The sequence below is a fragment of the Carica papaya genome, chromosome 2 (assembly GCF_054855325.1).
Source record: "Carica papaya isolate Zhongbai chromosome 2, ASM5485532v1, whole genome shotgun sequence".
In the NCBI taxonomy this organism is placed as follows: domain Eukaryota; kingdom Viridiplantae; phylum Streptophyta; class Magnoliopsida; order Brassicales; family Caricaceae; genus Carica; species Carica papaya.
In genome coordinates this window covers 12,536,561-12,544,068 of record NC_142310.1, presented here as the reverse complement: position 1 = coordinate 12,544,068, position 7,508 = coordinate 12,536,561, and the positions used below count along the sequence as shown (strand labels likewise).

Genomic DNA, 7,508 nt, shown 5'->3' with positions numbered 1-7,508 from the left:
ATGAGGAGAAAGCGAGGGGAAAGAGTGACCAACGTAATGTGATGACTGACGGACAGCCAACAAGACAATGACGATGCGACGGTAGTGCAAAAATCGAAGGCACACTGCCAAAACGACGACGCATGCCCCCAAGGGGCAGTGCGCAACGCCTAAGCCTGTCACACGATGGGACATGCACACTAGCGCACGTCCCATACTGGCCGAGCGTGCACGCATGCGCAGCCTACGAAGCCCGCACGGATGGGAAACTTTCCCCGCGGCCCTTTATGCAGGATTTTTCCATCGTTTTGCTTCTCCATTTTTCCTGAAAATTTTAAAATAAGTAAAATAAAATAAAATAAATAATAATTACATAATTAAATAATTAAACAAATGTGTTAGTTCGAATAAAAATTAACTTTTCAATCTGATTTCATCCAGAATTAAAACAAAATTTAAAGAGTTTAATCGCCTTAGGGCCTCAATAATTAGAAATTTTACACAACAATTAGGTGCAAAGGTTTTAGTGGGTTACAATTGTCACTAGAATGGATATGTATTTAATTGTAATATTATGTTGCCTTCTTTTTCAATATTATTCTTGTAAATAGTTAGCTTAATTGTAGGCAGGTTTTACTAAATAGTGGACTTACTAAATTAGCATAATCAACTTAATTAGAGGCATTTATTTAGAAAATCGTTTTCTATTTAAGAGAGAAAATACTGCCAAAAAGGGGCATTTTGTGCAAACAACATAGTTGTCATGGCATCAGAGCCTAAAACTCAAATTGGGTTCATCTTGTTTGGAATTCAGTCTTTTTTTTTTAATTTTCTGTGGTAGTTGGGTGTTGTCTTATATGAGAAGGTTGATATTTCTCTTTGAGTTCTTTTCGGTGGTTCTTTTATGCGGTGATTCTCTGCATGGGTATTTTTGGTTGTAGTGACTCTTTACTTTGTGTTAATCTTCTTAGATTCACTATCACGTGTAATATGTCTACGATCAATTCTTCGGACACCTTTAGAGTACGGTTTGCTGGTAAGAATTATTCTACTTGAGAATTTCAATTTCAGCTATTTGTTACTAGTAAGGATTTGTGGGGTCATATTGACGGTAGGTCTCCAACACTTACACATGTTAAAGAACTAGCTCAATGGGTTATAAAAAATACATGTGTAACGACATGGATCTAAAGTTCTGTTGATCCTGTTATTGTGCTTAATTTAAGGCCCTATGAAATTGCAAAAATAATGGGAAATATTTGAAGAAAGTCTATAGTCAAAACAACGCTACACGTCGTTAGCAATTGGAATATGAGATTGCTAGTTATAATCAAGGAAATTTGTCTATTCAGGAGTACTTTTTAGGTTTTCAAAATTTATGGGGAGAGCTTTCCAACATGATTTATGCAATAATACAACCTGCATCTCTATCAGTTGTTTAAGAGGTTCATGAACGAATCAAGAGAGATCAATTTTTAATGAAGTTGTGACCTGAATTGAGATCACTCGCTCGAATTTGATGAATCGAATTCCTTCTCCTTCTTTGGATGGTTGTTTTAGCGAACTACTTCAGGAAGAGCAACATCTTCTCTCATAGACTGCACTACAGTCAGTTCCTCTTAATCCAATAGCATTTGCAACTCAAAGGAGATGACAGGGTAAAGATATGAGCAAAGTTCACTATTACAGCTGCAAGGAGTATGGCCATATTGCTTTACACTACTCTAAGAAATTTTGCAACTATCGTAAGCAATCAGGTCACATTATCAAAGATTGTCCTACTCGACCTTAGAATCGAAAGCAATTGCTACTACTTATATAGCCTCATAAACTTCATTCTCTATAGCAGCACAGAGTACTCTCAGTCCTGATATGGTGTGACAGACGATTGCTTCAGCCTTCTCTAACCTTGGGGCTCCAAGGTAAGCAATCCATCTAAAACTTGGCTAGTTGACTCGAGGGCTTCTAATCATATGACTAGTTCTTTCGATCCTCCTCACAATGTTCGCTGATATAATGGTACCACAGATATATAGATTGGCAGTGGAAATTGTTTGCCTATTCATGCTGTTTGAGATCTTAGTTCCTCTGTTTGTGATTTTTTGTATCTCTACAGCTTTCCTCTAATCTTATTTTAGTTGTTCAATTAGTTGATAACAATTGTAATGTTCAATTTTCTCATGATGGTTGTCTTGTGCAGGATCAAGTGTCCAGGAAGATACTCACAAAGGGGCCTAAAGCTGGAAGATTATTTCCTTTAAATTTTTTCATTCATAGTGATTTGTCTTTAGCTTATTTGATAATTAATAATAGGAGTGCAATGTGGCATAAATGTTTAGGTCATCTAAATTCTATTATTTTGTCTCATTTGCTGAACTCTGGTTTGTTGGAAAATAAAGATCATGTTTCTCCTCATCTTTCTATTGAATGCTCTATATCTAAATTGGGTAAGAGTAGAAGTCTTGCATTTTCTTTTCATGGTAGTCGTGCAAAACAATGATTTGCTATTATTCATAGTTTCATGTGGCACATTACACCTGTTATTTCACATGCTCAATACAAGTATTTTATGACATTCATTGATGATTTTAGTCAATATACTTGGGTCTATTTTTTTTTGTCCAAATCTGAGGTCTTTTCTATCTTCAAATCCTTTGTAGCGTATGTTGAAACACGATTCTCTACATGTATTAAAGTCGTGAGATCATATTCAAGTGGTGAATACATGTCCAATGAATTTCATGCCTTATTGTAGGAGAAGGTATTATTTCTCAACGCTCTTGTCCTTATATTCCCCAGAAAGATGTAGTTATAGAGCAAAAAAATCGTCATCTTTTAGACATGGTTCGTACCTTATTAATTAAGTCTCTATTCCTTCTAAGTTTTGGGTTGAAACTTTATCAACTACAGTTCATTTAATTAATCGGTTGCCTTCACAACTCCTAAATCTTAATTCCCCATATTATTGTCTTTTTAATCAATATCCTATCTACCTTGACTTGCACATTTTTGGATGTGTTTGTTTTGTTCATTTACCTTCACATGAACGTCATAAGCTTTCTGCACAATCAGTTAAATGCGCATTCATGGGTTACAATGTTTCACACAAAGGTTTTATGTGTTATGATCCTTCCTCTAATAAAATTCGTATATCTCGTCATGTTTTTTTTTTTAGCATCAATATTTCTTTCCTACATATACTTGGTCATTACTTAAAGTCAGTAGTCTTCCTTACTTTGATGATCGCCAAACTTTGCCTCTTTCTAATATTGACCAATCATTTGAGCCTATTCAACCGACTATTATTGAATCAGATGTGACATCTACAATTACTTCAGATTCTGAGCCTCCTGCACTAGGTCTTAAATGCTCTACTTGAGTTTCTTGTCCTCCTAATCGGTATGGCTACTTTCATGCAACAAGTTGTTATATTAACTCCAAAGCATATAGATTGTACATTCCTTATAATGGCTAGATTTTAATTAGAAGGGATGTAGTATTTGATGAAAATACAAGTTGGAATTGGCATGAAAATGATGAGAAGGCACAACAAATTCCTCTTGGAATTTTTTCGAATAAAAGTGCAGAGTCAACACCTATAAATTTAAGAGTTGGTTCTTCTATGGCATCATGAAATTCATTAAATGTAACATCACCAAGTCAAAGTTTTTCATCAGATGAGACACCACCTAGGAAATTTAGATATTTAAGAGAAATATATGAATCTTGCCAATTTGCTCTTGCTGTTTCAGATCTTATAACCTATGAAGAAGCAGTTGATGAAGAAGCAGTTGATGAAGAAGAATGGCAAAATCTAATGATGGAAGAATTGACAACAACTGAAAGGAATGGCACGTGGGAAGTGATGGACTTACCGGAAGGGAAAAATGTTATCGGTTTGAAGTGGTATTTAAAATAAAATTTTTTGTTAATGGTTGTATAGAAAAGAATAAAACTCATCTCGTGGGGAAAGGTTATGCATAATAACATGGTGTTGATTTTGAAAAAACTTTTTCTCCAATGGCTCGCTTTAGAATAGTAAGAATTGTCTTAGCATTGGCTGCACGATTATAATGGCCTATTTATGAATTTAATGTTAAATCAACATTTTTTAATAGTGATTTACAAGAAGAGGTCTATGTAACCCAACCAGAAGGTTTCATAATTGAAGGCAAAGAGAAGAAAATATACAAGTTGATGAAGGCATTAGAGTGAAGCAAGCACCGCATGCATGGTATAGTAAGAATTGATGGATATTTTCAATAAAATAGGTTCTTGAGGAGTGAGAATGAGCCTACTCCCTATTTGAAGAAGGAAGGTAAAAATGATTTCATCTTTATTTGTCTTTACATTGATAATATAATTTATACAAGCTCCTCTACTTCTCTTGTGACTGAATTTAAATCACATATGATGCATGAGTTTGAAATATCATATATGAGTTTGCTATGTTATTTACTTGGCCTTGAAGTTCAACAAGTCGAAGATGGAATTTTTATTTTCAAAAAAAATATGCTAAGGATCTTCTTAAAAAATTTAGCATGAGTAATTGCAAGTATGCAGCTACACCCTTGAATGTCAATGAAAATTGCAGTGTGAAGATGGAGAAGAAATGGCTAATGCTAGAAGCTTTAGAATCTTGGTTGGAGGATTAATTTATCTAACTCACACTCGACCTGATATTGCATATTTTGTTGGTGTAATTCCCAGGTTTATGCAAAGTCCATCAAAGTTTCATTTTGGAGCAACAAAGTGGGTATTTTGTTATGTTGTTAGAACTATGGATTATGGCATTTGGTACTCAAAAGGTTTCTAATTTAAGTTTATATGGGTTCACAGACAATGATTGGGCTAGTTTATTGGATCAAGAGTAATTACTTAGAGCTCAAAGAAGCAAGTCATCCTAGTAGTATCTTCCTCAGAAGCTGAGTATATACCAGCTACTTTAGTAACTTGTCAGGCCATTTGGTTGAGGAAAATGCTAGCAGAATTACAATAAAAGAAATAAACAACATTGGAGATATTCTGTGATAACAAAGCAGCAATTTCCATGACAAAAAATCCAACTTTTCATAACAGAACAAAGCATATTAGTATTCGATTCCATTTTATTGGCGATTCAGTTGCTAAGGAGGAGATTATTTTGAAGTATTGCAGAACAAACAAGCAATTGGTTGATATACTCACTAAGGCATTATCCAAATAGAAGTTCATCTATTTCAGAAATCTTTTTGGTGTGTGCAATTTTAAATCAAGGGGGAGTGTTGAAGATTGATTGAATAATTAGTCAAAATATGCAACAGATATTTTGTAGATTTTATGCTAAACAATTTTTTTTGATATTTTCTTGATCTTATGTAGATTAGTTTTCCTTATTTTTTTGTTTATGCTAATTTGTCCTTAGTGGCAGAATTTTGGAGATTATGGTGAGGATTTTTAGCATTTTTAGTTTGGTTGAAAGCCTATATAAAGGCATATTTAAATCTGGAATAACATAGTAGAAAGCAGCTAAGGTTTTTTGCAATTTTTTATGGCCTTTATTTGCATAAACTTTCCTCCTTAAACTCTGTTTCTCAAATTGTTCCAACAATCTCCTCTTTTCCTTTTGCCTATAGAAAAAATCAAATGTGAACAGAGAGAGTGAGAGCCAGTGGCTAAAGCATAAAATATTATAGATTCACTGGGGAGATAAAAACTTCCAGAAGATAGCAGCTAATGGTTAAGCAAATTTGATCGCCGAGCTGAAGCAAAGAATAGAGTACCAAAGCAAGTGATTGGAAAGGAGAACCTGAAGCGCAGAAGACGAAAACACTAGTGTAGAAACATATTCAAAACGAGTCGAATACACTATATCTGGCTAAATTTTCTTGCTAGAGTAATTAACATAGCTTGAATCAAAGGTAAATTTGTAATTTAATTTTTAGTTTTTTTATATTGTAATTTAGCAGTATTGAACTTAATTCGGTTATGAGAATTTGCAAACTCATAACTTTATTTACGATTGATGATTTTAGAGTAATAGGAGTGAAATTTCATTAATTAGACATATATTATTAAACGCTAATAGAAACTTGAATAGGAATAATATAGTCGAATTAATGTGGATTAATCAAATTATTATAGATTTAATTGAATCAAATTAATAATTATTATAAAATATTAGCAGTTGTTAATTGATAGATCTATCGAAAATTGGGAAGGAAACTGAAAGTACATTAGGATAGTTTGACCATTGCATATTAGATTAAATCAATTCAAAATTAAATCTCGAATATACCCAAGATTCAGGTGAAATCAATTACTTTGATACATTTCAATTGCTAGTTTTTATAAATTTAGTTATTTTACTTTGGTTAAGTTGTTTTAATTTTTATAAAAATTTAATTTCGATTTCTAGATAATAATATAATTTTCTACAATTTTGGTACTTGATATACAATCTATATGGGATGTTATTATATTTATCAGTTTATTACTTGAACGATTTTTTGCACTTCCAAATTCGTCAATCAAATTTTTGGCGTTGTTGTTGCGGATTGTTGGTATCAATATCAATAGTAAGGTTTCTATTATTAACCTAGATTTTGTTTTTTTTTATTTTTAGTTTATTTGAATTTGAATTTTAATATTTTTTAATTTAATTTAATTTTAATTTTTATTTTTATTTAGTTGATGTTTTTAATTTGTTCATAATTTTTTTTTATTTATTTTATTTTTATTTATTATTTTTTGTGAGCAGATTACGTAGTTTATTTTTCTATTTACAATTGTTATGAGTTACTCAAACAACACAAAATTGCTTCCTAGAAATCCAAAGATAGAAAGGCTTGTAGACAACTAAATTGAGAGAGAAGGGAACACTTAGCAGCAGAAAAGCAAACAAGAGTTGAGATGGTTGAACATGAAGAAATTGGACAAGCATGGGATGTTTTTAACGAGAATAACGAAAGGGCATTTAAGGACAAATGTTTTAGAAATTTGTGATACTTTTAAACAGAATGGTCTTTATAATAATGCAATTAGACTTAGACTCTTTCCTTTTTCTTTAAGAGATAAAGCTAAAAGTTAGTTGTATTCTCTTCCTGCAGGTATAATCACTACATGGGAAGACCTAGCTCAAAAATTTTTGGCTATGTTACTTCCTCCAGTCAAGACAGTAAGGATAAGAAACGACATCACCAGTTTCTATCAAATAGATAGAGAGATTTTATATGAGGCATGAGAACAATTCAAGGAGTTGATTAAAAGATGTTCTCATCATGGGTTGCCTAAGTGATTGTTTGTTCAAATCTTTTACAATAGATTGAGCCAACAAACCAGGATCACATTCGATGCAGCTGTTGGAGGATCTTTGATGGGCAAGTCTATGGATGATGCTTATGAACTATTGGAAGAGATAGTCATGAACAACTATCAATCGCCAATATAAAGATGTCAACCAAAAATGAATGTTAGACTACATGAGATTGATGTTTTAACTGCTCTTAATGCAAAAACTGGTTCTTTGTTCAAGAAAATTGATCAAAAGA

General features: G+C 32.7%; 1 non-coding gene across 1 annotated transcript; it reads right to left on the bottom strand.

Annotated features, from left to right (window-relative positions):
* Positions 1–7,138: 7,138 nt before the first annotated feature.
* LOC148268768 (small nucleolar RNA R71) lies at positions 7,139–7,245 on the bottom strand. The gene has a single exon (XR_015817463.1). It is a non-coding gene; the product is annotated as a small nucleolar RNA R71 (small nucleolar RNA).
* Between the last annotated feature and the right edge of the window lie 263 nt (positions 7,246–7,508).